This window comes from Lutra lutra, chromosome 5, assembly GCF_902655055.1.
Source record: "Lutra lutra chromosome 5, mLutLut1.2, whole genome shotgun sequence".
NCBI lineage: Eukaryota > Metazoa > Chordata > Mammalia > Carnivora > Mustelidae > Lutra > Lutra lutra.
The window spans coordinates 87,073,928-87,097,626 of NC_062282.1; the positions used below are offsets into that span (position 1 = coordinate 87,073,928).

The 23,699-nt window shown below is 42.1% G+C and overlaps 1 long non-coding RNA gene across 1 annotated transcript; it reads right to left on the reverse strand.

Moving 5' to 3' along the window:
* Nucleotides 1–2,346: 2,346 nt before the first annotated feature.
* Nucleotides 2,347–6,633, reverse strand: LOC125100566 (uncharacterized). The gene is made up of 3 exons (XR_007127596.1): nt 5,720–6,633; nt 3,694–3,752; nt 2,347–2,547 (listed from the first exon to the last, which is right to left on the reverse strand). It is a non-coding gene; the product is annotated as an uncharacterized LOC125100566 (long non-coding RNA).
* Between the last annotated feature and the right edge of the window lie 17,066 nt (nt 6,634–23,699).

Sequence of the window (23,699 nt, forward strand, 5' to 3'; positions counted from 1 at the left end):
TTTTTCTTTACATAAAGGTAATAATACATTTTCAAATTATCAAATAGCTAAAAAATATCTGATTGTCAAACCTAAGTTAGAAGGTGAATTCTCGGAGGCTAACAGGTGCTTATCTGAGGATCTCACAGATGCAGATTTCGTTGTGTTGCAACAAATATTCATGAATGTTTGCCAGGCTCTATGCCAGGTAGCAGGTATATATTGGGGGATGAAAGAGACACAGTCCTTGTCCTCATGTAGCTTAGAGTCTAGCAGGGGAGACACACTGAAAAAGTTAATGCCATAATAAATACCCAATTAATGTCTTAAGGGAAAACCACAGCATGCAATGGGAGACAAAAATGGGGAGTTTCTAATTTAGGCTGGACAACCAGGGAAGTATAGATTCTGGGTGCTGTTTCACAGCCAGTTAAACAGACCCCACTCAGCTGTCTATCAGGGATATCACCAGGTAAAATGATTCTGTAAGCATCCAAGTGATTTAAGTATTATTTCAGGATTTTGTGGTCAGAAGCATCCATCCAGTTTCCATCCATCCACCCAGTTTTCATCCTTGACATGTGATTTAAAAATTTTTCATTCCTAGTACCCTGTACCGCAAAAAAATAACAACATAATCCACATGTTATTCCCTTCAGATCTCGGTAAGCTTCCTAAAGCCTCCCTCATTCCATGCTCTGCGGAAGTAAAAGCGCATTCCAGCACTTCTGCAAATTCACAGGAAGTCTATGCTCTCACGGTCACCTCTGGCCTCAAACACCTGCTTTTGCAATGGGTTTCCATTATGGAATATACTGCTTCCTGTAAATGTGGTTTCTGTTCCATGCCATGCTAACCCTCATGTGAAACTCAGCCTCCTTTATGATTGCCACAGAACTCCCACTCTCACAGGACACTTGAAGGTATTTTGAAGACTGAGAGGGTAGGGGATGAAGTCTGCGCTTGTCAGGATAAGTTAACTGCTATGACAAACAAGTCTCTACTGCAAAAACTTAACAATAGCGAAAGGATAGTCTCTTACTCATATCATAGTCCCATGGAGATGGCAAGGGTTCTGATCCATACAGTTCTTCACAGAGGTTTTGTTCATCTGGTGGCCCTAACATGTGCTGGGGTCATGGAGCCCTCTACCCGATCTTCTGCAGCCAGCCTGCAGGAGAGGGAAGAGTGTGGAGGATAGGGTGGTAGTTGTGTAAGCCAGGCCTGGAGGTGGCGGCATCACTCCTGCCAACATTCCACTGGCTAGAACTAGTCACATGACCGTACCTAACTGCAAAAGAGGCTGGGAAATGCAGTCTAGTTTTGCGCCCAGGAAGAAAATGGTATTTTGCAGAACACCTGATTTTTCATTGTCATAGGATCTATACCACAGAAACACAAAAAATTTCAACTTTAATGTTACATCTCCTAATTTTAGGGATTCCTTGGTCTTTTCACTATAGGGGATATTTTAATGTGATGCCCAGGTTCATGCCGACACTTCTCTCTCACTTTACTCCTTTCATCCTTTTCTCTCTTCCCATAACCCAACACTGTTTAATTTTATTTTTCCTAAAAAGGGTTTTTAACTCTTTCTCCCGCACATTCCTGATGCTTTTGCCATCCATCAAAATGTCCCACCAGAGAACAAAGAGTGTTTCACCATAGAAATCTTTATGGGCCTTCAAATTTGAGGCCATCGGAGACACCATATGACATATGTCTGTGCTTCTCAAACTGACGTTAATGTATTCTGGAGAATACAGAGCCTCAAGAGAAAATAATCTATTTCTGGCTCAGCACAATTCCCACAAGAGCCATGTGTGTGCTCTCCCTCTTCTTTTGGGGGAAGAGTTCCTTTGCACCCCATTGCTCCAATATGCTGTCTAAATCTTCCAAATATGATTGGAGTGTGTGTGTGTACACATGCATGTTACATTCTTTCTTTCCTCTTTGCTGGTGAAACTGAACTGTGGGGCCCCAAATCCTGCCTTGCCCTCCACTTGAAGAGAAAAGCAGAAACAAAAGGCAGAGAGGAAAAATGAACTGGGGGTTTCAGGCCTCTGAGTCACTCCTTTCCTCATCCTTCCTGGTTATATGAACCAACAGATGCCCTTCTCTCTCTGACCTAGTTCACATATGTCTGTCACTTACATCCAAAAGAATTCTGGCTTAAATAGCATACATGGCAATTTTCCTGAGGAGTCACTGTTTACCATCAAATTTGTACAACTACCCAACATTATTTTTATTTTGCATAATGTATCTATGGATCATATATAATTGAACACCCACCTGTAGCGAGGTGCCCAGACCTGTACTTATTCCTTCCCACTTAGAGGTGCTTAGGTGGCAAAAATGAAGGAACACTCCCTCTTCTCAGTCTGGGGAAGGGTCAAACTCCTTCTTCATGGAAGAAGTTTTGTCTGAGGAACCCGTGAAATAATGACCTAGCTCGATGTACTTTTGGGGTGTGGAGCAACTGAAGCTGGGATGTACAACAGAGTAGCAACATCTGAAAAGTCTGCTGAGCCATCTGGCATCAGGAAAATTGGTCCAACTTGCTTCCTGGAGGTTGTGATAAAATTTATAAATTATTTATAACACAAGGACTTCAAGAGAAGCTTATAGGAAAGAAAACTCAGTGTTATCTCAAGCTGCTGGGACCTAGCTGCTAGTCCTCAGCTACCTCCCCCACTACAAGAAAGTGCCAGTTTTAAATGGAAAGGAAACACTTGTAGCTCCATTTCCTCCCTCTCGGGCATAAGCAGCTCTAAAAAAAGAAGCAATGTGAACAGAATGCCTCAGAGAGAGCTGTAGCTAGGGTTTGCAAACTGATGAGGAAGCAATAGTATTAGAAATAGTTTGAGATTAGGACAGGCAAAGAGATTTGCAAATTAGAAAATATACTCTACGGGGATAGAAATACCAGATAGGATCTACCTCACTACATGTTTTGCTTTGTGGTATTTTTCCCCCTTTGTTCTCCCAGTTGCAATTAGCATTATCTTCTAATCTAACCATTGCCTACTTCTTGCTTCTTTTCTTCCTATACCTGGGAGTTTCTATTTGTATTTTAGCCACCTTGTTTGAGTAGATGATCAGCCACAGCAGGATATGGGTTTTGTGTGTGTGTGTGTGTGTGTGTGTGTGTGTTTCTCATGCGAAACTGAGCACAGGCTAGTCCCACAACTAACAGGGCTGGTGTCCTACATAAACATCTGCCCATGATTTTCATTTGTTTTCCATAGATTTTTTTCACAAATAAAGGGATCCAGGACTCTGTGATGGTGTGCTTGTCATTGTTTTCCTTTATATGAAACAGGCATCAAATTTTAGGAAAATAACCAAATGGCCTACCATGGAGTTGGTTAGGATCATGGGGTTTATCATATAAAAACTCGTTTTTGGTTTCTGGTTCCGGGTTAATTTTAAAAATAAATTGTTAAATATGATGTTTTGTTTAAGTATAATGTTTCAGTTGTCAAGCATGATGTTTTTGGAAAATTCATAGATTGCATTCTAATCTCCATTACTGGAAATGATTTCTACATTACTCTGATTACAACTAATTTAAGAGATAAAGTACAACTCAAATTTTTAAAGAAAGTTCTAAAGTCACCACATTGGTGTGGGGATTTTAGTTTGGCAAACCCTGCAACAAAACCACTACATAGCCTATGTCCTGTGATTTGTCAATACTCAGATACATACTATACTCTTAGGCATGGCAATATACTCCTGTACTTTTGGTTGCTCGATATGTCCAAATACTGTGATGAGAACCAGAGAAATATAATGGTAAGTTGGCTGGTCCTAGGTGTCCAAAGTGCAGTTCGATTGGGTTATAGAATAACTTGGTTGACCAGTTATCTATGTACTCATTTGCCAAACAGGCTACACATCATAAATGTTTCCCAATTTATTTTTTTTAAAGAATTTATTTATTTATTTGACAGAGAGAGAGTACAAGCAAGGGAAGCCACAGGCAGAGGGAGAAGCAGGCTTCCCATCGAGCAGGGAGCACAATACCTGGCTGGATCCCATGACCCTGAGATCATGACCGGAGCTGAAGGCAGAACTTCCCGATTGAGCAACACAGGCACCCCTCTAATTTATTTTTAAATTAAAGAAAGTAAGGCGTGCCTTGGTAGCTCACTTGATTAAGCATCCAACTCTTGGTTTCAGCTCAGGTCATGATCTCAGGGTAGTGAGATTGAGCCCCACATGGAGCTCTGTGCTCTGCCCTAGAGACTAGACTGCTTGGGATTTTCTGTCTATCCACCCCTGCCCCCCACCCCTGCTCCTGCGTGTGCTCACAAGCATGCTCTCTCAAAATAAATGATTAAAAATCTTTAAATTTTTTAAAAGATTTTATTTATTTATTTATTTATTTGACAGAGAGAGAGAGAGAGAGATCACAAGTAGGCAGAGAGGCAGGCAGAGAGAGAGGGGGAAGCAGGCTCCCCGCTGAGCAGAGAGCCCAATGCAGGGCTCGATTCCAGGACCCCAAGATCATGACCTGAGCAGAAGGCAGAGCCTTTAATCCACTGAGCCACCCAGGCACCCCAGACAAATACTTGTTATTACCATCACAGTCGAGATACAGAACTGTTTAACTACCCCTCCCCAAATCCCCCTGTGCTGTCTCTTTTTACCCAAAACCACCTGCTCTCCATTCTTAGACTCTAAAAAACCACTAATCTGCGTTTTCCAGAATGTCATATAAATGGAATATAGTTTGGCCAGCGGGGTTCCTTCACTTTGTATAATGCACTAAAGATTCATCCTTGGGTTTGGTTTGTTTTTTGTTTTGTTTGAGAGAGTGCACACATAAGCAGGGGGAGGGGCAGAGGGAGAAAGAGAATCTTAAGCAGACTCCATGCCTCCTGGAGCCCAACAAGGAGCTTGATTTCACGACCCTGAGATCATGACCTGAGCTGAAATCAATAGCCAGAGCTACCCAGGCTGCCCTCATCCTTATTTTTGTATCAAAAATTTATTCCTTTTAATTGTTGAGAACACTTCCACTATAGGGATTTATCACAGTTTGTTTTTATAACTCCAACTGAGAGATATTTACGTTATTGCCAAGTTTGAATGACTGTAAATAAAGCTGCTACAATCATTTATATGATCTCTGGTAGACATACATTTTCGTTTCTTCTGGGATGAGAATATCTAGGAATGGGATACCTGGAATCTTGTGGAAAATATTTCTATGTTCACTGAATTATAATCTCTTGGATTTGGGGTCCTGGGATATGTACTTTTAAAATGCTCCTCAGAAGTACCTGGCTAGCTCAGTCAGTAGAGCATGAGACTCTTAAAATGCTCCCCAGGTATGAATTATTATTTTTTTATTATGTTCAGTTAGCCCACATATAGTACATCATTAGTTTTTGATGTAGTGTTCAACTATTCTTTAGTTGTATATAACCCCCAGTGCTCATCACAACACATGCCCTCCTTAATACCTACCACCCCATTCACCTTTCCCTCACCTTCTGCAACCCTCAGTGTATGTCCTGGACTCCAGAATCTCTCATCGTTTGTCTCCCTCTCTGATTACTTCCCAGGTATGAATTCTTAATGGCTATAGAGTGTCCCTTTAGGATGATGAAAATGTCTTAGAAGGAGATACACATTATGGATATACAAAACTGTGAATGTACAAAGTGCCACTGAACTGTATACTTCAAAATAATTAATGGTTAATATTATGTTATGTAAGTTTTACCTCAATTAAGAAGGATGCTCCCCAGGTGTTTCTGAGTTTGGAAGTCTTGATCTTGGGAGGCTGTATCTGGGTGGGTTTCATGCTCAAGAGGTCTTATTAGAGGCTGGATAACAGACTGAGACTTGGGCCCCATCTTCAACTCATGAATCTGTAACAAACTGAATTTTCTTTAGAAAGTTTGGGGAGTCTTAACAATTCTTGGTGGTTAGAAGGTAAACCTGTAGTTTAGGCACCCTCTCGGAGATTGTTCCTGGTTTGAATGGACCTAGAATTCTAGGTCATCACAATTCTGTTCTGGTCTAACCAGAGCTCTAAGGAACTGACAAGTCCAGGTCAGCTTCTCCTGGATTAGAGCAGTGTGGCTCGATTCTTCTCAAGGAGGACTACCAAGGACATGCCAACCCCAAAGTCTGTCGAGACATTCTACAGAATAATTTTGGATGCTTGGGATTGGGTGGCTATCAATTCCTACCCCTCTGGGGTTTTTACTTTTCATCAGTAGAGATAAAACTGCTTTTTGCAACATTTGAATAGATCACACCTCATTACATTGGCACAAGATGTGCCACAGATGACCTTATGTTCATAACCTTGACTCTGCCAACATATGGCTGGCCCTACAGATATGAGCCAAACCAACCAGCCAGTGCTATGTCCAAAGCATAGGAGAGTGAAATGTGTGACCTTAGTTCTGGATTTATCTTTCACTGTAAACACTGAAGTGGAGAGACAGAGAGAGGATTCTCTGGGTCTCTCTGGTCCTCCATTCCCTATTCAAATCCTGCCTTAGACTGCTTCCCTCCTTGACATTCCTATATCTTTATGCTTTCTGTTTTTGTCTTTTCTTGTCACTTGTATTTCTAGCCAATTTGAAACCAAAGGATACTCCTACATGAACCTCTTCCAGGATTCAGGTGTTCCCAGCTGCTCTGTCAATGAAGGAACAAGCCAACAAAAGAAGGTAGTTGGGAAGTGGAGCTCAGAGTTGAGCTCAGACCCCCAGGGTTTCCCTCAACCACCACCCCAGTGGGCTGTAAGGAGTCCTTCTGAAAGGCAGGTGTCAGGGGCACCTGGGTGGCTCAGCCTTTGGCTCAGGTCATGATCCCTGGGTCCAGGAATCAAGCCCTGCATCGGGTTCCCTGCTCTGTGGAAAGCCTGCTTCTCCCTCTCCCACTCCCTCTGCTTGTGTTCCCTCTCTCACTCTATCTCTATCAAATAAATAAGTAAGATCTTTAAAAAAAAAAAAAAGGCAGGCGTCATTCCAAGCTCTGTGCATCTCTGGGAGTACTGAGTCTTAGAATCTGAAAAACACATACTTCAGCTTTTTTATTACTAGCTCCAGGGGATCCTGCCCTAGTCTGCCATGGGAGTCTTTTCTCTACCTTTCCTTTCTCCCTGTAATAGAAGCCTCTTTAGATAAATTGGTGTCAATATTGCAGAATTTCTGACACTTGTCTTCTCTACTTGCCTGGCCATCATTGTCTTTTCCCCATCGGGTTTCATGAGCTGAAACATGAAGACAAGAAAGGCAGACAAGACTGTACTTAAAATAAAGTAGAGGTGAAGGAAGGCCTGGAGGAAGGTTATTTTGTATGACGTTGGGGAGGGGAAAGGAGAGGTGTGGGAACTGGGGGTTGGACCACAAGGAGGTTACAGTTCAGACTGGAACCAGTAAGGAAGAAATCACTGACTAAACTTCCTGTCCACCTAGACTGCATCTGACCATGAGCAAAAAGGGATTTACAGCCCTCCACATACACCTTGCCTTTCCTGTCTCCCCTGCTTCCTCAGGCTGAGGAGCAGGAGCAGGCCCAGGAGCAGCTACTACAGACTTAGTCATGAGGAGGAGGGACAACTGGGGAGGGGGGTAGAGACTTTAACTTCCTTCCTGGACTTCTTCCCCCAGAGCTTGGTGCCTTTCTAGATTCTCAGGGTGGAGAGCTCTGTGGCTGTCTACCTCAGCAAGACTATGTACTTGATCATTTCTGACCACTCCTCTTTCCTCAATCTTCTTTTTTCTGTATCCTATCTTCCCTTAAGAACTGGTGTGAAATTGGACTTAAGGTGTGGTGAATAGCAGAATCTTAACATGTTCACCCTCTCTTTACTTGCAGGTGATATTATATCCTATCCCTACTATTACCTAAAGAAATGAGCAGGGCAGAAGTGTGAGAAAATTTGGTAGGAAGTCTCATGGAGATATATTTTTGAATGGGGGAACATAATGTGTGTTACATAGGAAACTGACTTGACTCTATTGACTTGTATATGCAAAAGGTCAAAATTCCAGAGTATTATATGGAGGCATAAAGCCAACACACCCATCCATCTATGCATTCAATAAATAATTATGGTGCCCTCCTAGGCACACGTTATTGCTCTATATGATTATACTATATGCTGGGTGGGGGAGAAGAGACAAAGAGAAGGAAGATAAATAAATGCCTTAAGGTGATTATCGTCGCGATTTACCGTGTGAGAGAGATTGAAAATCTTGGCTGGCCTATGCAGTGATGATCCCTAAGGAAAACAATACAAGTGCTTCTTCACTGCCTGTAAGGGAAATCAAGAAAGTACATAATGACATCTTGACAAATCATACCTCAAGGCACATTTCCCACAAGGTTGTGGTTATCTAGGTCCACCCCCCCCTCAGCTGCAACAGTGGCAAGCAGACCATGTCCTGTCATTAGTAAAAGCTCTTTTTGTGGGAACAGTGGTGTACTTGTGGACAGAAGTTCATGCTGAATTCTATTTATAGCTTCTGATGACTCATTAATATGTTACCTTAGCAAAGGCTAGCTCCAGAGCCAGGCTTCTATTACCTCTGAGTCAAAAACATTCTCACTGGAATATTCTGATGACATAAAAAGCAAATTGTCTAGAAAACACTTCAAGCAATGTGCATGTCAGCCTTTTAATTGGTATAATATTAGCCACACTTACACTCAGCATTGCAAACTAGAATTGTCAAAGGTACCTGCATCTTAAAGTGTTTACGAACATTTAGATTTTGTGTTAAGGAAAAAAAAAACGAATTCACTGGTAGTCTTCTGAGGAGTTAAACCAGAAGATGATCTGGAAAATATGTTAACCAACCTTCAAACGTATTTCCGTTCCCGGAAGTCTTCACACCCTTTGTGACTATACCCTTTGTGACATTTCCACACATGTGACCTTCACACTCACCACGTTGATTTCAACAGACAAGTCGTGGTCAGGGCTTTATAGAAATGTTAAGTGAAGACTTTGAAGCTGCTGTACTTCATCAATTCAGTCTGAAAAACAATCTCTGTGGTTAAGCATGTTAAATCCCCGTGTTTTCACAGCAGCTTGGTGAAAGGTTATTACATTGAAGGCTTAGAGGGGGAGACCAAGCGCTCTCACTGAAATGAATTCAAAGGAGTTACTCATCCTCTATGCATTTTCACAGAACCTCATCATCAGATATCATTCTATGCTTTGTTAAAAATATAACATATAACAGAGACTACCAATGACAAGTGCTAGCAAGGACTTGAAGCAACTAGAGCTTTCGTACACTGCTGTCCATTTCTGGTATGGCTACTTTGGAAAACAACTGGGCAGGTTCTTATAAAGTTAAACATATACTTAGCATATAACGTAACAATCTCACTCCTAGGTATTTACCTAAGAGAAAAGAAAACATATACCCCTGGCAAGGAGTGGTTTGTGCAGTGGAAACAGTGTTCAGGCAGACAAAATGGCACCTTCAAGAGCACGACACGTGGGAGGAGTTAAGGACACGGAACATGGAGGGCAGGGGCAGACAACAAGACAAGGTGAGAGACATACTTGGTGTCAGGCTTTGTGGCCTGTGGTAGGTATCTTGCTCTTTACTCAGACTGTTGAGAGACTATTAAAATGTTTTATGCAGGAGAGGGACATAATCAGATAGAACTTTCAGAAAAAAATGAGTTTGGCTGCCCTGTGGAGAAGAGACTGGGGGGGGTGCATATGACTGTGGGGAGCCTGATGGACTGCCAGGGAAAACTCCCCAGGGGCTGGGGTCTGGGTTGCAGTCTTGGAGATATTCTCTTCTATCCCCCAGAGGGCCCTGAGATAGTTTGTGTGGAGGCCTTTTATATAACAATATTTCTAATAGAAAAAAGAATGATGAATTGCTCCTCTTAAGATTTGTTATTATAAATATACTCAATATATAAAAAAGAATTCATGTAACATTAAGGTAAATTCTAGCACATAAAGAAAAGTATGTAGTCATCTCCTTACTTCAGGAGTAGAACATTACCATTATAAAAACCTCGTTTAAACAAGGCTCTGTGCTCAATTTTATTTTATTCTTTATTTTTATTTTTTTTAAAGATTTTATTTATTCATTTGAGGGAGGGAGAGAAACAACACAAGAAGAGGGAGAGGGAGAAGCAGACTCCCCGCTGAGCTGGGAGCCCAATGTGGTGCTTGATCCCAGGACCCTGAGATCCTGACCTGAGTCAAAGGTAGACACTTAATTGGCTGAGCCACTCAGGAATCCCACTCTGCTGAATTTTAAAAAGGGATTCAAAACTCTCCTTGGAACGCAGTGATACCAGGACTTTCTAACAATCAGAGCTTTTACACAATAGGAGAGGCTGCCTGGGGAGGCCATAGGAGACCACGTTGCAGTCTGGGTAAGGATATGGGGCGGGGAGGGGGGGGTATCCTAGGAAGGGAAAAAGCTGGTAGTGACTTGTCAAAGGTGTCAACCCTAAATTTTCAAATCCTAAAAATCCTAAAAATTTCAAGGCAAGGAATAGAACAAATATATTAAGAGCAAAGCTTTCAAAAGGTACTTAAAAACCTTTATAAAAAAAAAAAACCAACCTTGTTGGCTTCTCAAAGTTAAATATGAAAGTGCAGCCACTTTTTTGATAATCCTTTGATATTTGGAATAAAATGGAACCATGTGCATACATGTATTATATACATAGCAATGCATGTGGCTTAAGTATTTTGAATTCTTAAGCTCCCAAAGTAGGGGGTTAGGAGCAGGATGAGGGCTTAGTTGGATGGTGTTTCTGACTTCAGAGAAACAGCGGCAATAACTCCAATGTCTACTGTGTAGCATGGATTGGCACACAACTGCTTTTGGGCCAAATGCTGCTTGTTTTGTGTAATCTGTGAGTTAAGAATGATTTGCGGGGCGCCTGGGTGGCTCAGTGGGTTAAGCCTCTGCCTTCAGCTCAGGTCATGATCTCAGGGTCCTGGATCGAGCCCTGCGTCGGGCTCTCTGCTCAGCGGGGAGCCTGCTTCCCTTCCTCCTCTCTCTCTGCCTGCCTCTCTGCCTACTTGTGATCTGTCTGTCAAATAAATAAATAAAAATCTTTAAAAAAAAAAAAAGAATGATTTGCACATTTTGTCTGATTCAACTTCTAAATTTGAGATAAATGTCACACAGTTATAAGAACACGGAAAAGAAGTTGATAAACTGGATTTATTAAAATTAAAAGTTTTGTGCATCAAAAGACTATCAAAAGTGTGAAAAGGCAACTCACAGAAATGGAAAATATTTGCAAATCATGTATGTACTTGATAAGTGATTAATATCTAAAATATATATTTCTACTCAACAACAAAAATCCCCAAATGATCCTACTAAAAAATGGGCGAGGAATGGGGTGTCTGGGTGGCTCAGTCAGTTGAGCATTTGATTCTTGATTTCAGCTCAGATTATGATTTCAGGGTTTTGAGATTGAGCACCGCCCCACACTGGGCTCCATGCTGTGGGTGGAGCCCGCTTGGGATTCTCTCTCTCCCTCTGCCCCTCCCCAACTCTCTCTCTTAAAAAAAAAAAAAAAGGCAAGGACTTGAATGGACATTTTTCCAAAGAAGATATAAAAATGGCTACTAAGTACTTGAAAAGATGCCCAACATCAGTAATCAGAAATGCAAATCAAAACCATAGCAAGAAAAAAAGGAAAAAAAAAACAGCAAGAGACCACCTACACTCGTTAGGATGGCTGTGAAAAATCAGGGGACAATAACTCAGAAAACAGCAAGTGTTGGCAAGAACATGGAGAAATTGGAACTCTTATGCACTGGCCATCGCAATGGAGAATAGTGTAGCTGCTATGGAAAACACTATGTGGGCTCTTCCAAAAATTAAAAACAGTGTTACTATATGATCCAACAATTGCACTTTTAGTTATATATCCAAAAGAATGAGAAGCAAGGACTTGACTGTTATTAGTACACTTAGGATCACAGCAGTATTACTCACAATAGCAAAGACAGCTCAATTGTCCATCAGTGGATAAAAAGATAAATAAAGTATAGGATATACATACCACGAGACATTATTCATCTTTGAAAAGGATTCGGAAGGCACCTTAGTTGGTTCGGAAGTGGCTTAGTTGGTTAGGCATCTGATTCTATTTCAGCTCAGGTCATGATCTCAAGGTCATGGGATCTAGTCCTGAACACTGTGTCCAGCTCCCTGCTCAGCAGCAAGAGCTCTGCTTGGGATTCTCTGCCTTTGCCCCTCCCCCCACTCGTGCTCTTTCTCATGCTCTAACAAATAAATAAAATCTTTAAAAAGGAATGAAATTCTGATATAGGCTAGAACACAGGTGAACCTAGAAAACATTAGGCTAAGCAAAATAAACCAGACACTAAAAGACAAATACTGCATGGTTTCACTTATTCTAGGGTATCAAGAACAGTCAAATCCATAAAGACTGAAAATGAGCTGCGGGAAGGGAAGAATGAGGAATTTTTTTTAAGTGCATGCTATTTTGTTTTGGAATAATTATGTTTGGAGATGGGTAGTGGTGAGAGTTGTACAACACTGTAATGCCACTAAATTATAAACATATAAATGGTTAAAATGATACATTTTATGTTATGAATATGTTACCAAGATTAAAAAAAAAAAAAAGTGGGGGGGGGATACAGAGAGATTCCATGTATGCTCCAGTTTCCCCCAGTGGTGACATCTTAAAAACTACACATTATATAACCAACCAGGAAGTTGTCATTGATATAATCCACTGATTTTGTTCAGATCTCCCCAGTTTTACATGTAGTCATTTATGCAGTTTTCACATTTTTTAAATGTCTGAAAATAATCAAAAGAATAATATTGTATGACAGGTGAAAGTATATGAAATTCAAATTTCATCTTCCATAAAAATGTCTGATTGGAACATAGCCACACTCATGTAATGTCTATGTCTACTCTTGTAGCCATCCTGGCAAAATTAAGAAAAAATTGCAACAGTGACATATGGCCTACAAGGCATAAAATATTTACTACCTAGTCCTTTACAGAAAAAGTTTATTGACTCCTGTTCTAGAGTATAATTAGCTGTCCCCGCCTCCAAAAGCAGCGAGAATAAAATAACTTGGAGAAACTACTGAATAACATGTATAACCGTAAGCAAATGAATCATAAGGAAAACGATAAATTGTCAAGGGTGATATTTATAAAAAGTTAAGTCTGTGCTATGTGGCCTTGCTGGGAATCTTAGTTGTTCCCAACACACATACTCTTAGCTCTTCTCACTAGGGTGAGTTGAGTGTTAGGGTTTTTTTCTTTTTTTGTTCTTATATTTTTGGTTATTATACTAATGAATATGCTTTTAAGAAACAGAAAAGAGAACCGAATGTACTTTAAATAATAGGAACATTATATTACCTTTCATTAAAATGTGAGAAACAAGGGGACTCCAGAGTTGACTAGTTCAAAGGCTCAAAAATGTAATCAAGGAGCCAGGTTCTTTCCACTTTTCTGTTCTGCCATCCTCAGTTTATTCTCAGGTACACCCCCTCATGTTCTCAACACAGCTGCCATAGCTCACTGCATCCTAAGGTTGGAAGAGGGGAAGAGGCATGTCCCTTCTGCATGTGCCACTGTAAGGGTAATGTAAACTCTTGCAGAAGTTCCCTGACAGACTCCCTTCCTCAGTTACTTCATAATCTTATGCTAGCCTTGATAAGAAGAGAATACCAGGGGCACCTGGGTGGTGCAGTGGTTAAAGCCTCTGCCTTCGGCTCGGGTCATGATCTCAGGGTCCTGGGATCGAGTCCTGCATTGGGCTCCCTGCTCAGCAGGGAGCCTGCCTCCTCCTCCTCTCTCTCTCTGCCTGCCTCTCTGCCTACTTGTGATCTGTCTGTCAAATAAATAAAAAAAGAATCTTTATAAGAGAATACCATAACCAGCCTAGCTAATCAGGATTCATCCTTGGAGTAGGGAAAAGCCCTGTGTTTCCGAAGCACATGGTCATCTAATATGTGAACCAAATGGGACTTTACTAGGAAAATGTAGGGGAATAAATACTGGGAGGCAACAAGTATGTCTGTCACAGTCACAGTTTGGGTGTCTGTGGGCTTTCACCAGACACCAAATCTGCTAACATCTTGATCTGGACTTCCCAGCCTCTAGAACTATGAGAAATGAAGTTCTGTTGTTTACAAGCTACCGCGTCTATGGGACTTTGTTATAGAAGCCCAAATTGACTAAGACGCCATTCAGTATTGCTCTCCATCTGAGTCTTAATGTACTTTTGAATGCTGACTTTCCTTTCTTACGTGACATAACTCAGTAGTAGTCATCTCAACTTGTGGGTGGAAATAAAACACTTACATCATCCTGATTCACATAGAATTTCAAATTTACCCAGAGTCAACTCACCCCCTCTTTTTAGGAATAGGAGGAAAAGTCTGAGAAAGGTATCTTTGATTGAAATTGAGGAAAGAGGTCAGTATTATCAATGAGAAGGCTTCTAGGACAGTGAAGTCAGAGGGGTGGGGATGCTATAGGAGGGCAGTCTGGGAGCTGAATACAGAAATGGGAGAGTCATCTGGGGCAAAGGGCATCAGAACTAGAAATGTGGAGTAAAGGTAATGCCTCTCCCTTAGATTCAGTTGTCACTCTGACCTGAATCTGAAATCCTAGGGGACTGGAATTTTAAGATGGAAGCTACTGGGGGCGCTTGGGTGACTCAATTGGTTAAGCATCCGACTCTTGATTTTAACTCAGATCATGATCTCAGGGTCATGGGTCATGAGATAGAGCCCCATGTCAGTCTCTGGACTGGGTATGGAGCCTGCTTAAGACTCTCCCTCTGTCCCTCTCCACCGGCTTATACATGCGTGCTCAATTGCTCGCTCTCTCTCCAAAAGGAAAAAAAAAAAAAAAGATGAAGGCTATTAAATTCCTCAGACTAGTCCAGAGGAAGACTGTCCCAGCCAGAGTTAATCCTAGCAGAGTTAACCCCCGGGGCATATCACTCTTTGCTTGCTTCTTACAAGAGGTCCATTGTCCCCGCAATAATAGCTAGAGTTATTAGAGTTATTAGGGTTGTGGGACACTGGGCCTGCCACTCCCACAGTCAGACCTCTTTTCTGTCTGAATTATCTGTGATGTTCTCTCTAGGGCCAGAAGGTCCTCACAGCCTTTTTCAGACTTTTGAGAACCTTCTCTGAAATTTCTTTTGCATCCATCTGCCCTGAGTGCATTTGATTGATATCCTGAGTACCATCTGGATCTTGATAACTACTCTCAGAGCACCAGGGACCTTTCAGATTTGGGGGTATGGGGTGGGGGGCGGGATAAATTCTGAGTATGGCAAGGAGGACTTAGAAAGAAGTGCCACCACCAACGGGACGCCTGGGTGGCTCAGTTGGTTGGACGACTGCCTTCGGCTCAGGTCATGATCCTGGGAGTCCCGGAATCGAGTCCCGCATCGGGGTCCCAGCTCCATGGGGAGTCTGCTTCTCTCTCTGACCTTCTCCTCGCTCATGCTCTCTCTCACTGTCTCTCTAATAAATCAAAAAAAAAAAAAATCTTTAAAAAAAAAAAAAGAAAGAAAGAAAGAAGTGCCACCATTACTGCCCCCTGATGTTAAATAAATAACACTGGGATGATGCTGAAGGCACACCTAACGCTCTTAATGAGCCAGTGGAAGTATGAATGCTAAGGGGGGAAGTGGGAATTAACAATTACTTGTTAATTATTCACTTAGCTCAATTACTTTCCCTTCAAAATCCTTTTAGTTTTTGGTTTGATTAGAAAAAAATTTTTGCTTCAAATCCATACACCTATAATAAAACTATACCCAGAATGCTTTTTAAGGAATGTTTTATTAATTCATATCCCTATTCTCTTGAGAAAGGAGATATAAAATCCAACTGCATAGCATGAATAATTATTAGAAATAAAGGGGAAAAAAGATAACATAAAGCAGAGCCCGGAACATGACTATAAGAGCACACCATTAGCACTAGGCATGATTCAGCTGCAAACCCAACTCTGGGCTTACCGGCAAACAACTCAAAGTGGTGAGTGCCCCTGATTATACAGTTCATGTAGCTGATAAGATAAACACTCCAGTGGCCTAAAATAAGTAAATCATTCTTGGTACTAAGACCAGACAGATGTTTTAGAGAGTCCCCTGTAACGGGACAGTGTGACATGCTGAACAACGTGGTCAACCATATCTTTACAGGAGATCCAATGATAAACTCTTTCTAATCGCAACTTTCATTATAGCAAATTCTACTCAGGGCAATGGTGGGTGGGCTGTGGTTTCTTTGAAATGTCAGTGTGTGTTCATAACTTTGGAAAGCCAGAAACATACCACCAATTTAAGACATTTCAATGTTTCAGTGAGAAAAAAAACCTAAGGGTCCATCTTCTAGAAGAAAAATGAAGTCCTATCTTCAGAAGCCCTCATATCACGGCTCCCCTGCCCCTCCAACACACACACACACACACACACACACACACACACACACACACACTCTTCTCTAAGTTCGCATTCCATGGTTTGGCTGAATGAAGGAAAGATTATACTATAATAACTGTTTTTAAAATTAAAAAGAAGCCACCAATTAAGGAAACCAGGCAATAAATTATAGTGAAAAATGATTCACTCTTATATAATAGTAAATCAGATTTTGTGGGTCCTGGAGCTTATACAATTTTGGGCACTCTCTTTAAGGAAAATAATACAAAATTATGAAATTAAAAATTGTATAAAAATAAATATATATAAAAAGAAAATAAGTCACAACAAATTATTGGTGCTATGGAGATTTGAGTTCTTTCCTTCTGAGATTAGGTAATTTACCAGAAATGCTTACAAAGAAAAGCTTCCTGATTACAACCTGCCCTCCCCTTCCCACCAGTGATGAGCTCCCAGCACTGGCAGGGGCCTGGGCAAGTGAGGGGCCCTGCAGCTTAACCTTCATTAATTCATGGCTTTATAAAGAAACCTTCTGAGTTCCCGTCACTAAGTCTACCAGCTTTTCCTAGAAGAGGAAGCTTCTCTCTTCCTCTGATAATGCAAACTTTGAACTATTATTGACAAGACCCTGAAGAAATCAATGTTTTTATTTCTTTGAAAATGACTCCCTATCCATCTGGAAGAAATAATAGCTCCTTGTCTTGCTCTTTTTAAAGTGATCATTTGCCCTTATTCACATGTCAGGTTCTAAATATGGCTCTCATGCAAGAGAATATCCAGAGAAGTGTTTGGGGCCTACGAGGCGGGATGTGGGATCTGTTCTCCTCTGTGAGGCAAACAGCAAGAAGTTGGGAAAGTCTGATGTTTCTGAGTGTATTTTCTGTACATCTTGTCCTCTATTCAAATCAATTTTACTTGTAGTTCTTGGATGAAGAGCGGTAATCAAGCTGCCACCAAAGAGCTGTGAAAATTTTGACTTCAGCTTTGTTCCTGATGAATTTCAAAGTGAAAAAGCCAGATGGGAAAACAATTGCCAATCTAAAAAAGTAAAATCTACTTCTAGAAAAATATTGCCAATGACTCAGAAAAATTAGAATTTAAAAATGAAACCACAAGGACACAGGTTTTGCTGAGATTGTTTTCTCTTTGCTTCTGGTACTTTTACTCTGGAATTTAAGCTGTGTTAGCATATTCGCCACACAATAGATTTCCGGTGGTGAGAGGATAGAGTCATAGGTTGAGTTTAACTGAAGGGAGGCAAGGCCCTCTAATGATTAACACAAAACACAAAGTGGTCAGATTACTGGGTATTTACCCTAAAGATACAAATGTAGTCATCCAAAGGAGCATGTGCACCCAAATGTTTATAGCAGCAATGTTCACAATAGCCAAACTATGGAAAGAACCTAGATGTCCATCAACAGATGAATGGGTAAAGAAGATGTGGTACATATATATAATGGAATACTATGCAGCCATCAAAAGAAATGAAATCTTGCCATTTGCAACAACGTGGATGGAAATAGAGGGTATTACGCTGAGTGAAATAAGTCAATCAGAGAAAGACAATTACCATATGATCTCCCTGATATGAGGAATTTGAGAAACAATGTGGGGGGCTTGGAGTGTAGGGAAGGAAAAAATGAAACAAGATGGGATTCGGAGGGAGACAAACCGTAAGAGACTCTTAATCTCACAAAACAAACTGAGGGTTGCCAGGGGAGAGAGGGTAGGGGGAGGGTGGCTGGGTTATGGATACTGGGGAGGGTATGTGCTATGGTGAGTGCTGTTAAGTATGTAAACCTGGCGATTCACACACCTGTAGCCCTGGGGCTAATAATACGATATATGTTAATAAAAAATTAAAAATTAAAAAAAAATATTTTTTAATAAATAATGTGGTCAGATTTTTAAGAACTCAACAAATGGTTTAACACATGAAGATTCCCTTACGTGCCTGCAACAGTGCCTCAGAGTCACTGAGCCACTGGCAGTGGCTGAATGTCAGTGATTCCCTCCAGGTCACCGGAAGGGGGCGTGTGATGGGGAACTGGATGAGTGTCAGTGCACAGGGGGAGGCCAGGCTCTGAGCCACACCTGGAAAGCAAAGCCAGGGCTTCTCAGAGCTCATTATTCAACCTTCTGACCCAGGGTCTCTGGAGAAATCAGGGAAGCCTTTTAGAATTGACGCCCTTGCTTAGAAGGCTGTAGAGCTGCCAATGAGACTCTACCAAGCTGACCCACAGAATCAAAGTATGTAGGAAAGGAATGGGAGATGATGCAGAAGAAGGAAAAAAAGGCAGGAAAGGAAAGTAAATGTTAGTTCAAGCCTAAAGTATGGAGAAGAAACACTGACACCTCTGAAGCATTTGACTACAGTGAACTCTCAGTAACTCAGAATAGTGTCAAAGGGATCTGAGGTGCATAAAAGCATAAACTATGTGTTAATTTTTAAAGTAAATGTAAATTTATTATTTTAAGGCATATTCCTTAATAGTTAAAGAGCTGAGGAAGCAAGTAGTAAACCTCCTGGGGGAGTTTAAATGCTCGTGGATGGCAGCGGGTGGGGGTAGTATAATTGGGTCAATTAAGTGTTATAAAATAGATGCTAAAATTACTTTAAGTACTTGAACACAGTTTGTTTCCTTCAGAAGGCTGAACGTAATTTCAGCATTCGTTTTGCATAATACTGCTCTGATGGACTCTGTCTCTTGAGCTTATTCTGCACTCTCTTTTTTGCAGGTGATAAAGAATGGGGTCTCATCCCGTGCGGAACATGTTAGTATATTGCAACAATCATCACGTAACGCTGGTTCCCATTTTGTATTTACTCCATACCAGGCTCTGTACTGATCTCTTTCTGCATATGCTTTTTGGGATTTTTTTTGTGAATTAATAATCTCCACACACTAAAACATTTAAAAGAAACTGAAGTGCACAGAGTGAGATGTTCATAGAGTAAGTCTTCCATTCTTTTTCCCTAAACATTCTGCCCAGAGTCACGTCAGCTCATGAGCCCCCACTGTTTGCCTTCCAAGAAGAGTGTGCTAAGCATTTAGGGTACATTACCACTTTTAGTCCTCACTACAACACTACAAGGCAACTACTATTATTGTTAACAGATGAGGAAGCTGCAGCACAGGGCGTACTTGCCCCAGATCACAAGAAATAGGAGAACTGGGATCAGAACTCACATCCGCTTTATCATGGCTGCACTTCCTTCCCATTATCCTCACTCCAGATGGCCTCAAAGCCTGGGCTCTACCTTCTCCCCCATCTGCTTGTCCAAATCCCACCCATCCTCCAGGGCCCCCGCTCAGAATAATCCTACTAACAGTCCCAGAGTGCTTACTATGAGCCAGGTTCTTGTATACTCGATCTTTAATCCTCACGAACGTTCTGCAAGGTACCTGCTATTATGGTCCTCATTAACAGAAGTGAAACTGAGGCTTCGAAAGCCCCACAGCTAGTAAGTGCCAGAGGCAATACTCAACCAGGAGAGCCTCATCTGAGGCCCTTGCCCCGCAGCTAGGACATAATGGCACCGCAAAGTCCTCCCAGATCCCCAGCCTGCAGTGACTTCACTCCTCTGGGGACAGCCTGAGCCCTTCCTGTCACAAACCAAGATGGCATCTGCTTGCAAGTCGTCCTCTCTTGTTCTCGGGCAATTCAGCATTCTAGGTTCTTCTCTTCCAACTTTGCTGTCACTCTCAGAATGCAAAGACTCTATTTTTAATGCTGGATCATAATATTTAGGAAATGCTTGGCAAACATTAAGTGTGTAATAAACAATTGGTTTATTATTTTTAAAAAAAAGTTAAAAAAAAAAAAGTTTTAGTGCCACGTGAGTGGTTGTAGAAATCCCAGTGAGACTTTTCGAAGCAGAACAAGAAACTGGACTAATGAAAATCGAACTCTTCAAATCTCTGTCTGGAATTATGTCATCAGCATACTCAACTTCTGGAAAATCAACTCTATGTGCACTAGGGAAAAATGAGAGCAGGAAAAGGGCGACTGACCAGTGGGTGATTTTGCCCACCACTGCTCTCCTGGCGCTCCAGCCTCAGTGTGGGCACACCTCCGGATAGCCGGACACTTTCAGTAAAGCAGGGAACCTGCACGGCTCTCCCTATAGCTGCTGGCACAGCCACATGAAGCCCCAGAGCCCATAAAATATGCTGAGGAAAGTCTTTGATCTTGGGGCTCGGAGGCTTCATTTGGGTAGCAGCACCCACTGGCCACCATTTTTGAATGAAATTAAAACTCTCTCCTCCTAACTTCCATAAACTCAATGGCATCTCAAATTCATCTCTGTTTCCTAAGTGATATAAAGTCCAACATACCACTCCCCACCCACTTGTCCCAGGCAGATGGTCTATCTCAAAGCAGTAAAAGATTCACAGAGGCTGCTCCTGCTGGGACAGGGGGGTGGAAGGTAGGGGGCGTGGAAAGAATTACAAGAAAAAAGACATTTCCATTGATTTGACTAAGAAATAGGAGGGATTTTGGCCATCCTCTCTGCCGTAATGTCTACAGGGAATTGTCCTGGCTGAGCCACTCCAGCAAATCAGCCAGGAAGAGCAGAATCTCTTTTTCATTTCAGACAGAGAGGAAGAGGTGGGCAGCTTGGAGCAGGGAGAGAAGGGAGTTGGTGGGAAGTTTTGGGCCAAGGGCAGTCAGAAACAGAAATGTGAAAATTGCAGGCGCAGAGAGGATTCCTAAAAGTGTTGACCCCTCTCTAGGCAAAGAGAGAAGTGGAGAAGCAGTCATGAGAGCAGTGGGTGTGAGCTGGAAATCCTGAGGGGAAGGTCTACTCCAGTCTGACATGAATATCTGTTGACTTTGGCTCATCAGATTTCCATTTGTGTATTGTGTGTGTGTGTGTGTGTGTGTGTGTGTGTGTGTGTGTGTGTGTTTCAACAAGGAGACAGCTCTCCAACAGCTACATTTCTAGTGCTGCAGGAGGTCCCATTTCATTCTTCCCAAACATAGCTGATAGGTATTAAAGGGGAAAAAAGAGACAGCTCTGTACTTTCATACAAAATTCTTCATTTAGGGGTCAGTTAAACCTTTTCTTTTTTTAAGATTTTATTTATTTATTTGACAGAGAGAGAGAGATCACAAGTAGGAAGAGAGATAGGCAGAGAGAGAGCGGGAAGCAGGCTCCCCGCTGAGCAGAGAACCCGATGCGGGACTTGATCCCAGGACCCTGAGATCATGACCCGAGCCGAAGGCAGAGGCTTAACCCACTGAGCCACCCAGGTGCCCCAGTTAAAACTTTTTTATTGGGGCGCCTGGGTGGCTCAGTGGGTTAAGCCGCTGCCTTCGGCTCGGGTCATGATCTCAGAGTCTTGGGATCGAGCCCCGCATCGGGCTCTCTGCTCAGCAGGGAGCCTGCTTCCTCCTCTCTCTCTGCCTGCCTCTCTGCCTGCTTGTGATCTCTCTGTCAAAAAAATAAATAAATAAATATTTAAAAAAAAAAAATAAAACTTTTTTATTGTTTGGTTCTCCTTCCATATTCTGTTTCCTGTTTTCCCATTTGGCAGTAATACTCCCCTCCTTGCCCCTCTGTGCCCCACCACCCTCCAGTCTCTTTCTCTACTTTCATTTCAGAGGCTGACAAAATCAGAATGTTATTTGGTTTTGAAATAGTCACGGCAGAAATTTATGAAATCTTTTTATCTAGAGATTTTACCAAGGAAAGGTCTGAGTCTTTCTTCTTTTGTGACAGTTGAGGGGGCCCATGTGTCTTGGGGGAGGGCCTGGTGCTGGTGACAGAGCAGGTGGCCTCTCAAGGACCCCTCCCCCTGATAATAGAAACACCTGATCCCCAGAGTAGGGGCAGAGCATGGAAATGGGAAAAGCTTCTCTGCTTCCTCCTCGAGATCCAGTGGGAGACCCGGCCATTTTGGCAAATAATGGTGGCTCACTGTCACCACTTTATTATGTGGTTGATTTGGAAAGCAGATTGCTGAGAATGTCAAAGCAAAGCAGAACCTTGAAAACTGCTTTTAGGTGAGGGCCCTCCTGATGCACACTCTGGGGTTCTGGGGCACCCGTGCATGCAGGGATATCTGAAATCTTTCCTCATCAGCTGTGTGGGGTGGACAGATCCTTCCTGCATAAAGCTACACTGGGAAGTGAGGACTGGGGGTCTGAGGCAGCTTCAGCTTTCTGAGACTATATTACGAAAGCAACTAAGTAACAAGAAATAATCACTTGGGCTATAAAGCAGGTTAGTGCTTTATTTAAGCCAGTGAAGACAGAAATAGTCTAACAAATCATAAAACAGAAACCTGAGAGAGAAGCGGTAGGGTGGAGGGGGGACAAGTGTGCATCTTCAAGTTCTAAATACACTGCCCTGTTTGGCTGTGCTGGTCTAAGAGCAGCCTGGGCTGGCCCTTTCTGGACTTTCACCTCTAGGTTCTTTGTTCCTTCCCCTTGGCTTTTGCTTCCTGCGGTCAGCCCCACTTCTTCAATAAGCCTTTCCTCGGGCCACCAGATGCTCCCAGGCTTCAGGAAACACTCCTTCATCTGTCCTTCCCAAATGTTCCGGTGACTGGAGGCTCTCTCAGCTCACCATGACACTGATGATCTGAGGTGCCCAGAGCTCATCAACAGCCATGATGGTCCCCGTGCTGCTCAGGCAGCTTGGCTAAGGCCTGCCCTGGGCCTACAGTTGGTGACTGGGGGGTTAAGACCAACCTTTAAAGGAAGGAAAGCGAATGACTGAATGACAAAGTTTGATTTGTCATGTTTTCTATTTATAAATGAAACCACATTCTGGGAAAATGGGTGACCATAAAGTTGACATCCATCTATCTGTATTTTTCATCAGTCTTCTGTGGGGGAATTTTTCTTCTACTTCTTAAGAGAAAATAAAAGCCACTGGAGAGAAACGCCCTCAAATTCTTGACACACACCTTTCTTCCAACCATCCTTTCATGGGCTCCCTCCATTCTAGTTGAAGAGATTGCTCATTGCCACACTCAATGCTAATGCTATTTCCCTTTCAGCCTGATGGGCTTTGTTCTGTTCTAGTCCTTTCTCCTTCCTGCTGCCTCTCTTGCTACTGCTTCATTCCATCAGCATTTAAACCAGTTCAAGTTTCTCCCAACCCAAAACAATGCCCTCCTTTGTTTCCACAAGTTGCTTTCTTATGGATTAACTATACTTTCATCATTCTGTATTCTTGATGCTCTGGCATCTGAGGCCTTGCTGACCAGGGAGGGTCCACCTCTCTCCAAGTTAGCTAATTTCTAGAGACAAAA